The 18,997-nt window shown below is 49.1% G+C and overlaps 1 protein-coding gene across 3 annotated transcripts in view; it reads left to right on the top strand.

The window, feature by feature from the left end:
• The first annotated feature begins 77 nt into the window (after positions 1-77).
• The window catches only part of ATP5PF (ATP synthase peripheral stalk subunit F6), a 32,773-nt gene continuing 13,853 nt past the window's right edge, over positions 78-18,997 (top strand). Inside the window, exon 1 of one of the 3 annotated variants that reach the window (XM_030204272.1) lies at positions 78-175. The gene's annotated coding sequence lies outside the window, so the exon portion shown is untranslated. Of the gene's footprint in view, positions 187-18,997 lie in introns of all 3 variants that reach the window. The other 2 variants (XM_030204271.1, XM_030204270.1) reach the window with 2 other exon arrangements.

The following is an 18,997-nucleotide window of genomic DNA, read 5'->3' as shown; positions in this document are numbered from 1 at the left end:
CCCCTCCGCGAGGCGCAATCCTATACAGCTGCAGACGTAATTTGGGCGTTTCAAGTACGTCATATCCTTCAGACTGGGATTCGGAGTATCGGACTCAACTTGGGGGTGGGACTTTCCGGTGTGCACTAGGTCGGGTGCTGCAGTTGCAGTCAATCTCTCCAGAAGAGAATCCAAGGTGACTGGTGGGTATGTAAGGCTATGAGGAATTTGAAAAAAAAAGGGGGGGCACCAGGGTAGCAGTGGAAGATGGGTTTCAATACTGATGAACTGGTTTACCTTAATAAAATTGTATTAGTTTCGAAATTGTTTATGGGTCTGTAGATTGCGAAGAGAATTCGATCTCATTTTCAAACTACGGATTCCTGGATGAGGCCGATTTTTAAAAGCAATACATTTATTACTATTGTAGTATCTTGATTAGTAGTCACTCTGTGCCTTATATGTGAAATCTTTGCAGATGTTACAAATGATGCAGCAGGGATTATTCTTGTTTGGAACAATGAAGTGTAATTACATAATGCCTATCTTAGGGGCCCTTTTACTAATGCTTAATGCGTACTAAAGGGTCCTTTTACAAAGGTGCGCTAGCAGTTTTATGGTGTGCTAAGCAGTGTGCGCTAAACACTATCGACATCCAATTAAAATATGGGTGACAAACGTTTAGCATGTGCCTTTGTAAAAGGACCCCTAAATGTGACGCATTCAGGGGCACATTTACAAAGGTGCATTAGGCTCTACGTGCGTGCAGCATGTGCCAAAATGAGACTACCTCCAGGCTACTGCATCCCACTGGCAGTAATTTCAAATTTCCTGTGCGCCCATAACGTGGATTATTTATTTATTTCCTCCCACATGTGGCAGTTGGCGCACTCCGACCGTGCACCGCGTGTGAGCCTTACCATTAGATCAGTGGGTGGCATTAAGGGCTCAGACTAGTTTTAGGCACATGCTGGTGTCAGTTTTACCTCATGCCCTTTTCCTGTCCCATTAAAAAAAAAAAAAAAGCCCTTTCTTGCAGATGTGGTAAAAACTGGCCCGGTGCACCCCCAAAACGTGCATACACTGCCGCAGGTCACTTTTTCCTGCAGCTTAGTAAAAGGGCCCCCCTATTTTATGGGCCTTGTAGCACTTAACATGCACTAGTGTCTGAAGGGCCCTTGAATATGCATCAGTTGCCAGTAAAAATATATGTTTTTTACAAACTAGTTTATAATACATTGAAGCATGAGTTAGTTTTCTAAAAGAAGCATAGAAGTGTATATAGAACATTACATTCTCTACAACAAAATCTTTCATTTTCCTCTTTTCCTATTGTCACAACGTTATTGTGGATAAGCTTATAGTTAAATCAAGGGTTCTGTATTTGTAGTCCACATTTACCTTTCTTATGAGGTAGGTAAAGGGTCATGTTTGACCTTTTTTGTAAAAATTTAAAAGCATTTATTTAGGATCACTTTCGATTACTTTTTAAAAACTTTTTATGCGCGTGATTCATGGTCTTTTAATTGAGTGGATTAAGTGGATTCTGTAATAGTCTTCTAGCATTGTTAGCCCTGGCTCTGATCTCAAATCAATTCAATAAAAATATGTTTGTGTGGCCCACTGTGCTCTACCCTTGAAAAGGGTTAGAGTAATAAAACAAAAACAAGTAAGAGAATAATAAGGCTGGTTACTTGCTGGTGCGGTGTCTGGAGGGGTGTAAGGGTAGAGGGAGGGTTCCTATGATTGTGGATCATTTAGGGAATCCCCATGTTAAGGACTCTGCTATTGCTTCACAGTTTCAGACTTAAGTCATTATAGTCTGCAGAGGTTAATTTTTCTGAGCCAGACTTGATAATTTTATGAGCACCTTTCCCAATCCAATGCGTACCTCACAACTATGAGCAGAATTGGATATCGAGAATAAGGTGGATGAGATTCCATAAAGCTATTAAGGGTCTGTCTTTAGGTAAGGCACCTTGCCTGGATGGATTTTCAGCAAAATTTTATAAAGTGTTTTGAGAATTATTAGTTCCTCATTTGGGGCAGTTTTAGCAAACTTTGATTGCTCAACAGGGCTCTTTTATGGAATCTGAGGTAATGGTTATTCAAAAATATGGGTTGGATTATTTTAAGATTTAGAATTACAGGCCTATCTCCCTTATGGTTGTAACATTTATCCAAAAATCTTGTAATCTTGCATTCTTACCATGCTTAGTTCATAGGGATCAAAGTGGTTATTACACCTGGGAGGTGGGCTTCAGATAATTCTTGGACCTCTTGGAATGTTTCAACACTAGTCTCTACTTTGTCTGATCCTTATGTTGCTTTGTCACTTGATGGCAAAAAGCATTTGACAGAATTGAGTGGAGCTATATGTTTAGAGTGTTGCAGTGGTTTGGGATGAGCTTGCAGTATATTAATATGATTTGTCTTTTGTATTCAGGACCCTGCAAGAGTGATGGTTAATGTTCACTTATCTCCTTTGTTTACCTTGTTTAGGGTTAAATATTTGCCCACTTTCTCCCATGTTTAATCTGACTTTAGAGCCTCTTGCTATAGCTATTAGGCTGATAATAATATTATAGGGATGAAGAGCCCGATGCTCAAAGCAAACGGGGCATGCAACATTTCATTTAGACTGGTTTTAGCCAGTGTAAATGAAACATTATTTTGTGGGTAGTGCACGGAGTCTTTCGGACACTGCTTTACCATACACGGAAGCGGTGACTGAAAGTCCTTTTGCTAATGAGCTTGCTAGTATTAAAACAAGCTCGATAGCAATTTCCTCCAATTCTCAGAAAACTGGCTCACAAAAACCATGTGCCCTAATGGCTAGAAAGTACTGACAGCTCTTGAGCTGTTGATAGGAAAGTTAGGGCGGGCTACTATCAGTACTTGAGCTCTAATCGGCTCAGGCACTGACAGAAAAGTCAACACGACAGCAAGCTGCAGCCCTCTACCCCTGAGCCCCCTATCTAAAAACAAACAAACAAACCAATGCCACCCCCCCCCCCCAAAAAAAAAAATAGTCTAGTGGTCCAGCAGGCCCACTGACCCAACCTCCTAATCCACACCCCCAATAAAAAATACCCTGATGGTCCATTGGGCCCACTGACCCCCAGGATGGGCCAAGCCTGATCCCCTAGTGAACACTGACGCTGTTGGTCTAGTGAAATCATACCTACCAGACCCTTCGACATACCTTTCGTCAGAGACGGAAGGAACGCCTACTTCATCCTGCCTCTGGGCCCACCCTTGTCAAAATGGTGGTGCCCAGCCACTGCCCAAGGCAGGAGGGAGTAGTTGTTCCTCCTGCCTCCAATGAAAGGTATGTGGAGGGGGCTTGGGGGGAAGATTTCACTAGACCACTAGGGGGTTGGGGTTGAGCTCGGTCCAGTCTGAGGCCTGCCAGGTTGGATCGGTGAGCCCGCTAGACCTCCAGGCAATTGTTTTTGGGAGGAGGGGTCCACCAGACCACCAGGGATTTAATTAGGTGAGGGGTCTACTCACTGGACATAAGCACAAGAGCTGTGCCTACTGCACAGCTCATGTAGGCATGCGCCAGGAACGTTCAGACCCCTTTACCGACCACTAACTGTGTGCATATAATTTGCATGCTATTATTGTTGAGCATTGGTCAGTAATTCCAAGTCGTATTCCAGCCGGTGTTTTTCGGTGCTGTTTCCTACAATGCCAGAGTTCTGGGCCTAGTGTTTCCCAAGTCTGGTCCTGGAGTACTCCTTGCCAGTCAGGTTTTCAGGATATCCACAATGATTGTGCATGAAAGAGGTTTGCATATAATAGAGGTAGTGCGTGCAAATCAAGTTCATGCATATTCATTGTGGATATCCTGAAAACCTGACTGGCAGGGGGTATTCCAGGACAGGACTTGGGGAAACTCTGACCTAGCCCGAAGTGTCGGGGGTGAAAGTTGCAAATTGTCTGCATATGCAGATGGCTTGTTGCTTTGTATATGTATCAAGCCTTGACTACTCTGCTTGCCTCGATTGACACATTTTCTGTTGATATCTAGTTATAAAATTAATTAGGAAAAGTCAGTGGCTATGCCCCTTAATATGCATGGGCAACATCTGTGTGGCTACCTATTGTGAGGGCTCCTGATAAGTTGAAAAGTTTGGGGGGGGGGTGGTATGCTATTTCTGTGAAGCCTTCTTTAGAACTTAATGAAAGGGAAATGGGACTTGATATACCGCTTTTCTGTGGTATTTTGCAACTACATTCAAAGAGGTTTACATATATTCAGGTACTTTTTTTTGTACCTGGGGCAATGGAGGGTTAAGTGACTTGCCCACAGTCACAAGGAGCTGCAGTGGGAATCTAACCCAGTTCCCCAGGATCAAAGTCCGCTGCACTAACCACTAGGCTACTCCTCCACTCAAAAGAGGTAATGCTGCAGTTAATTGACATTCTTTTGAAGTGGTCACCCTTATACTCTATCTGTCCTGGTGTGGGGGGGGGGGGGGGGGGCATCAGGCACCAGTATCATCTTGATAGCGTCCAAAGATAAATTATGTTTTGAGTATAATACCTCTTGCATATCCTGATTCCTTTTATAAAATATTAGAAAGGACTTTTTTTTAGGATTTTGTGGAAGGATAAAACACCAATAATTGCTTTGAGGAAATTAAAATTGATAAAAAGTAAATGGGATATTAATTTTCCAGATTTTGTTACATCATTATGCTTATCTGATGGCTGCTGCTGTGGCATTGCTTGTGGATAGGGAAGGTGGGAGGGTGCCTAGACGGTTACGGTTGGAGAAAACAATGGTTAGTCCATTTCCTCTGAGTAATTTGCTAACTGCTCAGGCTTGGAAATTGGTATTTTATAATCCAATGATAATTGCTATGTCAGGGATTATACGTTTGTGGTGCAGTGTTTGAAACTGTTCTGGCTTGGGCCAAAGGCTACCTCTGTCTCATTCAATCCTGAACTAAAGCTAAAAGAGGAAGTGTTCAGCTGGCCTCAGTGGCCAGCTAGAGATATTTGGTCTGTGCATCAGTTTTTCAGGAAGGTAAATTTAAGACTTTTGAGCTGCTTGACAAGAAATATAAACAGTAAAGTAGGCATCATTATCGATGGATACAGCTAAAGCATTTTTTTGCAGTGCATGCAGGCAGTTGCTCGACTGCTTGGTATGGCTATTAGTTGACTACATAACATAATAGATGACGCCAGATAAAGACCTGTATGGTCCATCCAGTCTGCCCAACAAGGTAAACCCATAGTAACCTTATACTTCCATATCATCAAGCTGATCAATCCATAGACTGGTGGGTTGTGTCCATCTACCAGCAGGTGGAGATAGAGAGCAAACTTTTGCCTCCCTATATGTGGTCATGTGCTGCCGGAAACTCCCCAGTATGTTCTCTATCTCAGCAGGTGGTGGTCACACACAGCAGCAGCAGCTCTGGCTAGGCCTCCAAGCCTAATTTTTAGGTTTTGTTGAGTGCCTGGGGTTGAGGGCTCTTTTGAGCAAGTGCAAACCTGGTGGTGCCAGGTCCCTCCTTTTCTCCCCCCTCCCGCTGGCTCCGTTAAAAAAAAAAAAAAAAAAAAAAAAAAAAAAATTTTAAACGTCTTTAAAGGCGTTTATTTCGACGTTTATTTAAGCGTCTATTGCAGCTACTCACTGGGACACCAGGTCGTTACAACTCGGAGCGGACAGCAGGTAATTTTACCTTTTTATAGCGGGCGGGGGTTCCCCGATTCTTCTCCTCGTGGCACATGGCGTCGGAGGGCGAGGGCGCAAAGGGTCGCTCCCCGGGTCGCTTGAGCGCTTCTAGAGGGGATGCGGGGGTCTTAAAGCCTGATTCGCCCTTGTTGGGTGGCAGTTTCGTGACCGATGAATGTCCCGGTCCTTCCTCCGGCGTGGCGGTTTTTCCCGCCATAAACGCCCATCCCCCGCTCCTCGCCTCCGCCATTTTGGCCGGCCACGCGGCTCGGACGGCTTCTTCTTGGACCGCCCTTGAGGTTGGAGACATTAATGCCATGAACGCCCTTAATTTGGGCGACGGCACAGAAGCGGCTAAAGTTAAGAGCCGTTCTTCCCGCGCGGCTCCTTCGCGGAGTTTCGCGCCGGACGCCATTTTGGATGCGCAGCAGGCCTCTCCCCCGCTGTTGCGAGCGCCGGTTGAGAGTGCGCCTAGGGCTGTTGCCCAGGCTGCGGAAGTGCACAGTCTGGGGGGTTTCTCCCCCGAGTTTGTTTTGCTGCTGCATCAGGCCTTCCTCATGCACAACGCTGCCCCCGCTCCCTCGTCTGGTAAAGAGGTTGAGGTTCCCAGAGGTAAACGCCCTCGGGTTGATTCCCAGGCCTTGGAGGAATTTGTCTCCTCCGATGTAGAAGAGGGCAGCGTGTCTGAGGTCTCCCAACGGTCCTTTGCGGATTCCTTGGAGGAGACGGATCCCCGCTCGGCTGGAGCGGATGACCCCTCTGCAGCGCGGCTTTTTCGCCCAGAGGATTTGCCCAACCTGTTGTTACAGGCCATGGACACTTTGAAGATTTCCTCTCCGGAGGACGTCTCTCCCTCAGCCCCTGTTGGCTCTGCCATTATGCTGGGGACGAAGCGCCCGCCTAGAACCTTCCACGTGCATGATGCCATGCACACCTTAATTTCGGCTCAATGGGATGTCCCAGAAGCGAGCCTTAAAGTGGCTAGGGCTATGTCCCGCCTCTATCCTTTGGCTGTGAGTGAACGTGAGGCCTATCTGTGGCCTACCGTGGATTCTTTAATCACTGCGGTGACTAAGAAAACGGCATTGCCGGTGGAAGGTGGCACGGCCCTAAAGGACGCCCAAGACAGGAGATTGGAGGCGGCCTTAAGGTCGTCCTTTGAGGCGGCTGCTTTAAGTTTGCAGGCCTCAGTTTGCGGCTCCTATGTGGCCAGGGCGTGCCTGACTATGGTGCAGCGGGCTTCCCCCTCGGATCATTCCTTGAGGGATGATTGGCCAGCCCTGGAATCGGGCTTAGCCTATGTGGCAGACTTGCTGTATGATGTCTTGAGAGCCTCAGCTAAAGGCATGGCTCAGACAATCTCTGCGCGGCGGTGGCTTTGGCTGAAACATTGGTCTGCTGACCACGCCTCTAAATCCCGCCTGGCTAGGTTGCCTTTTAAAGGCAAGCTGCTCTTTGGGGTCGAGCTGGACAAAATCGTGACCGATCTCGGCACATCTAAGGGCAAGAAGTTACCAGAGGTCAGGGCTCGGGCTAGTGCTCGTCCCGGTACCTCCAGAGGACGGTTTCAGGAAGCCCGTCGGTACCGCCCGGGCAGGTCGGGTTCTTCTGCCCCCTCTTCCTTTAAGAGGCATTTCTCCCCCAAGCAGCGTTCCTTTCGCAGAGACCGCCGTCCCGGAGGTGCTCCCTCCGGTCCTCCCCCAGGGTCTCGTACCCAATGACGGGGTCTTGGTCCACGCCCCAGTGCAGATTGGAGGACGGCTGTCCTCGTTTCTGGGCGAGTGGACCACAATAACTTCAGACGCTTGGGTGCTGGAAGTCATCAGAGACGGCTACAAGCTAGAGTTCTGCCGACCCTTAAGAGACGGGTTTGTACTCTCTCCCTGCAAGTCTCCGGTCAAAGCTGTGGCAGTGCAGCAGACTTTGGACAATCTGATCCGCCTGGGTGCGGTCGTTCCGGTGCCAGAAAGTCAGCTTGGCAAGGGGCGTTACTCCATTTACTTTGTGGTACCAAAGAAAGGAGGTTCTGTCCGGCCTATCCTCGACCTCAAAGGGGTCAATCGGGCCTTGAAAGTGCGGCACTTTCGCATGGAGACTCTCCGCTCTGTTATAGCGGCAGTGAAGGCAGGGGAGTACCTGGCTTCCTTGGACATCAAGGAAGCGTACCTGCATATTCCCATCTGGCCTCCTCATCAACGCTTTCTGCGTTTTGCAGTCCTGGGCCGACACTTCCAGTTCAGAGCCCTCCCGTTCGGGTTGGCTACTGCTCCGCGGACCTTTTCCAAAGTAATGGTGGTCATAGCGGCCTTCCTGCGAAAGGAAGGAGTACAAGTCCATCCTTATCTGGACGACTGGTTGATCCGAGCCCCCTCTTATGCAGAGTGCGGCAAAGCTGTGGACCGGGTAGTTGCTCTTTTGAGCTCCCTGGGATGGATCATCACTGGGAGAAGAGCCAGCTGCGCCCGACTCAGTCCCTGGAGTATCTGGGAGTTCGATTCGACACCCAAGTGGGCAGAGTGTTCCTGCCAGACAATCGGATTGTCAAACTTCAGGCTCAGGTGGACCAGTTCCTGGTAGACTCTCCTCTTCGGGCTTGGGACTATGTGCAGCTGTTGGGCTCTATGACGGCCACGATGGAAGTAGTGCCCTGGGCCAGGGCTCATATGAGACCACTACAACACTCTCTGCTGCAGCGCTGGACTCCGATGTCGGAGGATTATGCGGTGCGTCTTCCCTTGGATCCAGCAGTGCGCAAGGCGCTGAGCTGGTGGATGCAGGCAGACAAGTTGTCTGCGGGAATGCCTCTGGTGACCCCAGAGTGGATTGTCGTCACGACGGACGCCTCATTGTCGGGCTGGGGAGCCCACTGCTTGGGAAGGACAGCGCAGGGGCTCTGGTCTCCTGCAGAGGCGAAGTGGTCTATCAACCTCCTGGAACTCAGAGCCATTCGGTTGGCGCTTTTGGAGTTCATCCCGGTACTGGTGCTGAAGCCTGTACGGGTACTGTCGGACAATGCCACGGCTGTGGCCTATGTCAACCGCCAGGGAGGTACCAAGAGCGCCCCTCTAGCCAAGGAGGCTATGAATCTTTGCCAGTGGGCGGAAGCGAACCTGGAGCAGCTTTCAGCGGCCCACATTGCCGGAGTCATGAATGTCAAGGCGGACTTTCTCAGTCGCCATACCTTGGAGCCCGGAGAGTGGCAGCTATCTGCTCAGGCGTTCTTGGACATCACGAAGCGCTGGGGCCAGCCGAGCCTAGATCTGATGGCGTCATCGGCCAATTGCCAAGTGCCGCGCTTCTTCAGCAGAGGACGGGACCCTCGATCCCTGGGAGTAGATGCTCTTCTCCAACAATGGCCGACACAAGAGCTTCTCTATGTGTTCCCACCCTGGCCCATGTTGGGCAGGGTCCTAGACCGGGTGGCAAGACATCCCGGCAGGATAATCCTGGTGGGTCCGGATTGGCCCAGACGTCCCTGGTATGCGGACTTGATCAGGCTCTCAATCGACGATCCTCTGCGGCTGCCAGTGGAGCAGGGCCTGTTACATCAGGGTCCCGTGGTGATGGAGGATCCCTCCCCCTTTGGTCTTACGGCCTGGCTATTGAGCGGCAGCGTCTGAGGAAGAAGGGCTTCTCAGACAAGGTCATCGCCACTATGCTGAGAGCGAGGAAACGCTCTACTTCTACTGCTTACGCCAGGGTTTGGCGTATCTTTGCAGCGTGGTGTGAAGCAGGCTCACTTTCTCCCTTCACTGCTCCAATTTCTTCAGTGTTGGCGTTCCTGCAAGAAGGTCTGGACAAAGGCCTGTCGCTCAGTTCCCTTAAGGTCCAGGTAGCGGCTCTGGCTTGCTTCAGGGGCCGCCTGAAGGGTGCTTCCCTGGCTTCCCAGCCAGATGTGGTGCGCTTTCTCAAGGGAGTTAATCACCTGCGCCCTCCTCTGCACTCAGTGGTGCCTGCGTGGAATCTCAACCTGGTGCTAAGAGCATTGCAGAAGCCGCCGTTTGAACCCTTGTCGAGGGCATCTCTGAAAGACCTGACGTTGAAAGCAGTCTTTTTGGTGGCTATCACTTCAGCCAGAAGAGTTTCCGAGCTCCAGGCGCTCTCATGTCGAGAGCCTTTTCTGCAGTTCACTGAGGCAGGAGTGACTATTCGCACAGTGCCTTCCTTTCTGCCCAAGATTGTTTCTCGCTTCCATGTGAATCAGCAGCTCTGTCTCCCTTCCTTTCGTAGGGAGGACTACCCAGAGGAGTACTCTGCTCTTAAATATCTGGATGTGAGACGAGTCATCATCAGATACTTGGAAGTGACCAATGATTTCCGGAAATCGGATCATCTGTTTGTCCTGTTTGCAGGTCCTCGTAGGGGTCTGCAGGCTGCTAAGCCTACAGTGGCAAGATGGGTCAAGGAAGCCATTGCAGCGGCTTATGTGGCCGCAGGGAAGGTGCCGCCTATCCAGCTGAAGGCTCACTCCACAAGAGCTCAGGCGGCCTCGATGGCAGAGGCCGGTTCCGTCTCCTTGGAAGAGATATGCAAGGCGGCAACTTGGGCTTCGGCCCATACATTCTCCAAGCATTACCGCTTGACTGTGGCTGCTCGGGCGGAGGCCCGGTTTGGAGCTTCAGTGTTGCGGTCAGGGATTTCTATGTCCCGCCCTGGGTGAGTACTGCTTCGGTACATCCCACCAGTCTATGGATTGATCAGCTTGATGATATGGAAGGTAAAATTATGTATAATCATACCTGATAATTTTCTTTCCATTAATCATAGCTGATCAATCCATAGCCCCTCCCAGATATCTGTATTGTTTTATTCTGGTTGCATTTCAGGTTCAAGTTTACTCTTCAGTTACTTCAGAAAGACTTCGTGTTCAAGTTTTTTCACTTGGATTCTTCAAGAGTTAAGACGAGTTTGTGTTACAGTGAGCTGCTGCATTCCTCTCCCCTCCGTTTTGCGGGGCTGGATTGAGACTTATAATTCTGCCGGCACTCCCTCCCGCTTCGTGCGGCTGTAGGGCAGTTTTGTACCCCTCCCGCTTCGGCGGTGTTCGGGTCAGTCAGCTCCTCCCGCGGTTGCGGTTGCAGGATAAGCCAGATCCCCCCGCATCGGCGGGTGTGGTGTCCCTCCCCCGCTCCGCGGGGATGAGCTGGACGGATTCCCCTCCCCCACTTGTGTGGGGATGAGCTGGGTTAATTCCCCTCCCCCGTTTCGGCGGTGGTGAGCTGGGCAGAGTGTCCCTTCGTGGGTGTAATTCTCTAAGTGCTGAGTCCTGCGGATGGAGCTTTGATATCGACATACTGAGGAGTTTCCGGCAGCACATGACCACATATAGGGAGGCAAAAGTTTGCTCTCTATCTCCACCTGCTGGTAGATGGACACAACCCACCAGTCTATGGATTGATCAGCTATGATTAATGGAAAGAAAATTATCAGGTATGATTATACATAATTTTACCTTATTATACTTGATATTGATTTGTTCTTGCCATTTTCGGGGCACAGACCATAGAGGTCTGCCAGGCACTGGCCTTGTTATCCAGTTACTAAATCTGAATCTGTCTGTCTAGCCATGATCATGGCACAGACCACAGAAGTCTGCCCAGCACTGTCTTTGCTTCCCAATTACAGGTGTTGCTGTCTAATCACCACTAAGCTTGTTTGATTCCAACCTTCTATACAGGATTCCTTTGTGTTTATCCCACATATTTTTATGTGGCTCTGGCGGACTCTCCCAAGAAGGCATCTACTATATACAAGAAAATGAAGTCTTGTGGGAGGGTATGCCTATATTGTGCTAGAGCGATTTGGGGAGTTTGATTTGAGGGAGGGTCTTTCTGAGCCACATTGTGGCTATCAAGGTACTCACCATTAAATCAAGGGGCAAAATCAACATAATAGACTTTTGGTCCAATCTGCCTTTCGACCATCTAATTCCCATATCTCACTCACAAGACTTTAATTCAAATCTGGGATGATATTTGTAGTGTTACATAAATTGAGAGAGCAACAGAAAAAATAAAACTTAGACCCAGTAATCTATCTCCCTGGTTCACTTCAGATATTTTGGAGGTGAAAAGATGTTGCAAATGTCTTGAGAGAACATGGTCCAAAGCCAAAAACATTGAAAATTGGAACAACTGGAGGAATTCATTAAGAGCTTCTTTTACAAAGCCACGCTAGCAATTTTCTCTGGCAAATGTGAGGAAGCCCATAGGAATTGAATAGGCTTTCTCTCATTTGCTGCAGTGAGAATCAGTAGTGTGGCTTTGTAAAAGAAGCCCTAAAAGAATACAATTACAACATTTTTAAAGTTATCAATAGAAATCAAACAAAATAAAACATGGAAAAGAAAATAAGATGATACCTTTTTTATTGGACATAACTTAATACATTTCTTGATTAGCTTTTGAAGGTTGCCCTTCTTCGTCAGATCGGAAATAAGCAAATGTGCTAGCTGACAGTGTATATAAGTGAAAACATTCAAGCATTACTATGACAGTCTGACAGGGTGGGAGGATGGGGGTGGGTCGGAGGTATGCATGGGGACATCAAAGCTTATCATTGATATTAGGAGGTGGAACATCATATGTGCAATGATGGTTCCATTGTGACACCACCACATATTCCTCTTGGGGATATAATGGGTGTAAACGGTATGGTCTGAGCACATTTAAAACAATTTAAAACACTTTAGCATTTTTTTAAAGTGCATACATATATATATATATATATATATATATAAAAAGATAAATTATTCTGAACCCAAGTTTACTATAGTGAGCTTGATTTGTATCTGCCATTTTCAGGGCACAGACCTTAGAAGTCTGCCCGACACTAGCCCCGCCTCCTACCACGGGCTCTGCCACCCACTCTCCGATAAGCTTCTGAGGATCCATTCCTTCTGAACAGGATTCCTTTATGTTTATCCCACGCATTTTTGAATTCCGTTACCGTTTTCATCTCCACCACCTCCCGTGGGAGGGCATTCCAAGTATCCACCACTCTCTCCATGAAAAAATACTTCCTGACATTTTTTTTTTGAGTCTGCCCCCTTCAATCTCATTTCATGTCCTCTAGTTCTACCGCCTTCTCATCTATGGAAAAGGTTTGTTTGCGGATTAATACCTTTCAAATATTTGAACGTCTGTATCATATCACCCCTGTTTCTCCTTTCCTCCAGGGTATACATGTTCAGGTCAGCAAGTCTCTCCTCATACGTCTTGTAATGCAAATCCCATACCATTCTTGTAGCTTTTCTTTGCACCGCTTCAATTCTTTTTACATCCTTAGCAAGATTACGGCCTCCAAAACTTAACACAATACTCCAGGTGGGGCCTCACCAACGACTTATACAGGGGCATTAAAACCTCTTTTCTTTTGCTGGTCACACCTCTCTCTATACAGCCTAGCAGCCTTCTAGCTACAGCCACCGCCTTGTCACACTGTTTCGTCGCCTTCAGATCCTCAGATACTATCACCCCAAGATCCCTCTCCCTGTCTGTACATATCAGACTCTCACTGCCTAACACATACGTCTCCCGTGGATTTCTACTCCCTAAGTGCATCACTTTGCATTTCTTCGCATTGAATTTTAATTGCCAAACCTTGGACCATTGTTCTAGCTTCTGCAGATCCTTTTTCATTTTTTCCACTCCCTCTGGGGTGTCCACTCTGTTACAAATCTTAGTATCATCCGCAAAAAGGCAAACTTTACCTTCTAACCCTTCGGCAATGTCACTCACAAATATATTGAACAGAATTGGCCCCAGCACCGATCCCTGAGGCACTCCACTACTCACCCCAAGCTAATTCCCATTAACCACCACCCTCTGGCGTCTGTCCATCAACCAGTTCCTAATCCAGTTCACCACTTCGGGTCCTATTTTCAGCCTGTCAAGTTTATTCAAGAGCCTCCTGTGGGGAACTGTGTCAAAAGGTTTGCTGAAATCTAAGTAGATTACGTATATAGCACGTCCCTGATTCAATTCTCCGGTCACCCAGAATTCAATGAGATTCGTTTGGCATGATTTACCTTTGGTAAAACCATGTTGTCTCGGATCTTGCAACTTATTGGCTTCCAGGAAATTCACTATCCTTTCCTTCAGCATCGCTTCCATTACTTTTCCAATAATCGAAGTGAGGCTTACCGGCCTGTAGTTTCCAGCTTCTTCCCTATCACCACTTTCGTGAAGAGGGACCGCTGTTCTCCAATCCCACAGAACCTCTCTCGTCTCCAAGAATTTATTAAACAAATCTTTAAGAAAACCCGCCAGAACCTCTCTGAGCTCCCTCAGTATCCTGGGGTGGATCCCGTCCGGTCCCACGGTTTTGTCCACCTTTAGATTTTCAAGTTGTTCATACACACTACATTCTCTTCCGTGAACGGTGCTATATCCACTCCATTCTCATATGTACTTTTGCCAGTCAATCGCGGTCCTTCTCTAGGATTTGCTTCTGTGAAAACGGAACAAAAGTATCTATTTAGCAAATTTGCTTTTTCTTCATCATTATCTACATAGCGGTTCGCAGCATCTTTCAGTCTCACAATTCCCTTTTTAGTCTTCCTCCTTTCACTAATATACCTGAATAAATTTTTGTCACCCCTCCTTACATTTCTAGCCAAATCCCAGCAGGTCCAAGACCCAAAAGTCCTATATATGGACTCCTGAGCTTCGATCATTGGTGTGCTCTGCACCTGCCAGAAAGGAAATACATGGACTCCCAGTCAGCACAGGGACACCACGAGTACCTGTAGACACTTGGTGAATACCCTAGGAGCTGACACAAGGCCAAAAAGTAGCATGCAGTACTGGAAGTGGAATACCCCCAAGCATACTTGTGCATAAAGATCCTTCAAGTGTACAGTCAATCATGGCCCTGAACCACAGGGAGTAGGGTGCTCAGAGAAATCATCCTGAACTTTTCTGTGATTAGAAAGTTGAAAAAGGTCCTTAGATCCAGGATGGAACGAATCCCTTGTGCCTTCAATGGCACAAAGAGGAACCTAGAATATAATTGCAGCCAGTTCCCCTGGTGGTATTGGCTCAACTGCAGGGGCCTTCAGAAGGGCGGAGAGTTCTTCTGCAAGGAGCTGCTCATGCTGAGAGCTGATGGAAGTTGCTCTTGGCGGGCAACTCATAGGTTGTCTGAGATGGTTACTGGCACTGCAGCTATGCTCCCCTGGAGTCAATGAAAAACTCACCCCTTGCTGTGATTGGAGAGCTGTCCGGAGCTGAGGCACATGCTGTTGACGAGAACAAATGTTCTGGTGTTCAGCCCATAGAGGCTAGTGAGAAGTGGTGGTGTACCCACATCTCCACGAGTAGGAGAGACCCTTCCCCAACTTTCTGAAAAACCTCCTAAATGAGAAGGGAGGTGCTGAAGATGTCCGGGAGGAGAGAGTGGGATGGCGTCTGTATTTCTTGGTGAGTTCAGTGATCACCCTCCAACTTCTCTCCAAAAAGGTTATCCCCCTTGCACGTGGCATCCACAAGTCTCCACTGAACGCACAAGTTCAAGACAGATGCGCAGGCATGAGAGTATATGCAGCGCTACACTGTGGGCATAGATTCTGAAAGTCACATCAAAAGTGACACCTGGCCAAGAACCTGCGACACTCCATCTGCTGCTTGACCAACAGGTGAAGCGGCTTGATCCACTCCGGTGAGAGAGAGGCTGCTAAAGCTAGCGTAGTACAGACCAGGTCCCTTAAGAATACGCTTGTAGAGAGCTGGTAGGACGGAACGGGAGAAGAGCAGTGAAGCCTGGTGCATTTTCAACCCAAATGAATCTAGGGTTCTAGCATCCCCGTCTGGGGGTTCTGAAGCATAGTTCCTAGAGCTCCTTGCGCTGTCGAGCACAGATCCAACCACTATGGCGTGAGGAGGATCTGAGGAGCTCTGAAACTGGTCCATGGATTCGATCTCCATGGGGATGAGCAGGGCCGACAGAGGGGACCCCCCCCCCCCAATTTCTTACAAGAACATTGGGGAAGAGCTGAAGGAGCAGGACTAGCACAGTCCTCCGAGGAGGAGACCCTTAGTCCAGGAGCTCGAAGAGGTGAGCTCTGGGCAGATCCTCCACCTCTAAAGGAATTTGAAAGGTGTCCGCCATGTTCTTGACAAAAGAAGGGAAGGAAAACAAAAAGAAGCTCTATTAAAGAACTAAACAGCTGTGAGGAGAGAAGGAAAAATTTGTCCTCTCGTCACCATGGGAAAAAGAGACTGTTGGTCTGGCACTCGTACGGTGGGCAGGAAGGCACTTGCCCATGCACTGTGGAGTGTGAATCACGCACTAAAGAGCTCTGTAAAAGTTTGATACAAGCTCCGGACCAGGCAACACAGACCGCGTTACCCACATGTGAGAATATTAGCCTTCTTGTCCTTGGAGAATGAGGTCTTTTGTTAATAACATTTGGCTCTTTGGTGGTAGCGTGTATTAAATGGCTGTGTTTTCCCATGTCAAGGTGCTTGTGCACTCCATCTGCCCAATCTTGCTTGATTTTTGAGTTTTTAATGCAGCTGTCATTTAAAAAGATGTAAAATTAGCTTTGGGCTCCTTTTCACAAATCAGCACTACAGATTAGCGTGCACTGAATGTGAAGAAGCCCATGGGCATTGAAAGGACTTCTTTGCATTCAGTGCATTACTGATCGGTAGTGCCACTTTGTAAAAGGAACCCTTTATTTTTAATACATGCAATAAAATATAATACATTTTAGAAAAGCCACCTTCCATATCATCAAGCTGATCAATCCATAGACTGGTGGGTTGTGTCCATCTACCAGCAGGTGGAGATAGAGAGCAAACTTTTGCCTCCCTATATGTGGTCATGTGCTGCCGGAAACTCCCCAGTATGTTCTCTATCTCAGCAGGTGGTGGTCACACACAGCAGCAGCTCTGGCTAGGCCTCCAAGCCTAATTTTTAGGTTTTGTTGAGTGCCTGGGGTTGAGGGCTCTTTTGAGCAAGTGCAAACCTGGTGGTGCCAGGTCCCTCCTTTTCTCCCCCCTCCCGCTGGCTCCGTTAAAAAAAAAAAAAAAAATTTTGAACGGCCTTAAAGGCGTTTATTTCGACGTTTATTTAAGCGTCTATTGCAGCTACTCACTGAGACACCAGGTCGTTACAACTCGGAGCGGACAGCAGGTAATTTTACCTTTTTATAGCGGGCGGGGGTTCCCCGATTCTTCTCCTCGTGGCTCATGGCGTCGGAGGGCGAGGGCGCAAAGGGTCGCTCCCCGGGTCGCTCGAGCGCTTCTAGAGGGGATGCGGGGGTCTTCAAGCCGGATTCGCCCTTGGTGGGTGACAGTTTCGCGACCGATGCATGTCCCGGTCCTTCCTCCGGCGTGGCGGTTTTTCCCGCCATAAACGCCCATCCCCCGCTCCTCGCCTCCGCCATCTTGGCCGGCCACGCGGCTCGGACGGCTTCTTCTTGGGCCGCCCTTGAGGTTGGAGACATTAATGCCATGAACGCCCTTAATTTGGGCGACGGCACAGAAGCGGCTAAAGTTAAGAGCCTTTCTTCCCGCGCGGCTCCTTCGCGGAGTTTCGCGCCGGACGCCATTTTGGATGCGCAGCATGTCTCTCCCCCGCTATTGCGAGCGCCGGTTGAGAGCGCGCCTAGGGCTGTTGCCCAGGCTGCGGAGGTGCACAGTCTGGGGGGTTTCTCCCCCGAGTTTGTTTTGCTGCTGCATCGGGCCTTCCTCATGCACAACGCTGCCCCCGCTCCCTCCTCTGGTAAAGAGGTTGAGGTTCCCAGAGGTAAACGCCCTCGGGTTGATTCCCAGGCCTTGGAGGAATTTGTCTCCTCCGATGTAGATGAGGGCAGCGTGTCTGAGGTCTCCCAACGGTCCTTTGCGGATTCCTTGGTGGAGACGGATCCCCGCTCGGATGGAGCGGATGACCCCTCTGCAGCGCGGCTTTTTCGCCCGGAGGATTTGCCCAACCTGTTGTTACAGGCCATGGACACTTTGAAGATATCCTCTCCGGAGGACGTCTCTCCCTCAGCCCCTGTTGGCTCTGCCATTATGCTGGGGACTAAGCGCCCGCCTAGAACCTTCCACGTGCATGATGCCATGCACACCTTAATTTCGGCTCAATGGGATGTCCCAGAAGCGAGCCTTAAAGTGGCTAGGGCTATGTCCCGCCTCTATCCTTTGGCTGTGAGTGAACGTGAGGCCTATCTGTGGCCTACCGTGGATTCTTTAATCACTGCGGTGACTAAGAAAACGGCATTGCCGGTGGAAGGTGGCACGGCCCTAAAGGACGCCCAAGACAGGAGATTGGAGGCGGCTTTAAGGTCGTCCTTTGAGGCGGCTGCTTTAAGTTTGCAGGCCTCAGTTTGCGGCTCCTATGTGGCCAGGGCGTGCCTGACTATGGTGCAGCGGGCTTCCCCCTCGGATCATTTCTTGAGAAATGATTGGCCAGCCCTGGAATCGGGCTTAGCCTATTTGGCAGACTTGCTGTATGATGTCTTGAGAGCCTCAGCTAAAGGCATGGCTCAGACTGTCTCTGCGCGGCGGTGGCTTTGGCTGAAACATTGGTCTGCTGACCACGCCTCAAAATCCCGCCTGGCTAGATTGCCTTTTAAAGGCAAGCTGCTCTTTGGGGTCGAGCTGGACAAAATCGTGACTGATCTCGGCACGTCTAAGGGCAAGAAGTTGCCGGAGGTCAGGGCTCGGGCGAGTGCTCGTCCCGGTACCTCCAGAGGACGGTTTCAGGAAGCCCGTCGGTACCGCCCGGGCAGGTCGGGTGCTTCTGCCCCCACTTCCTTTAAGAGGAATTTCTCCCCCAAGCAGCATTCCTTTCGCAGAGACCGCCGTCCCGGAGGTGCTCCCTCCGGTCCTCCCCCAGGGTCTCGTACCCAATGACGGGGTATTGGTCCACGCCCCAGTGCAGATTGGAGGACGGCTGTCCTCGTTTCTGGGCGAGTGGACCACAATAACTTCAGACGCTTGGGTGCTGGAAGTCATCAGAGACGGCTACAAGCTGGAGTTCTGCCGACCCTTAAGAGACGGGTTTGTACTCTCTCCCTGCAAGTCTCCGGTCAAAGCTGTGGCAGTGCAGCAGACTTTGGACAATCTGATCCGCCTGGGTGCGGTCGTTCCGGTGCCAGAAAGTCAGCTTGGCAAGGGGCGTTACTCCATTTACTTTGTGGTACCAAAGAAAGGAGGTTCGGTCCGGCCTATCCTCGACCTCAAAGGGGTCAATCGGGCCTTGAAAGTGCGGCACTTTCGCATGGAGACTCTCCGCTCTGTTATAGCGGCAGTGAAGGCAGGGGAGTACCTGGCATCCTTGGACATCAAGGAAGCGTACCTGCATATTCCCATC

The sequence above is a fragment of the Microcaecilia unicolor genome, chromosome 5 (genome assembly GCF_901765095.1).
Source record: "Microcaecilia unicolor chromosome 5, aMicUni1.1, whole genome shotgun sequence".
Lineage (NCBI taxonomy): Eukaryota > Metazoa > Chordata > Amphibia > Gymnophiona > Siphonopidae > Microcaecilia > Microcaecilia unicolor.
Note: the sequence above shows the minus strand (reverse complement) of the source record. Positions and strands in the feature narration are given on the sequence as shown.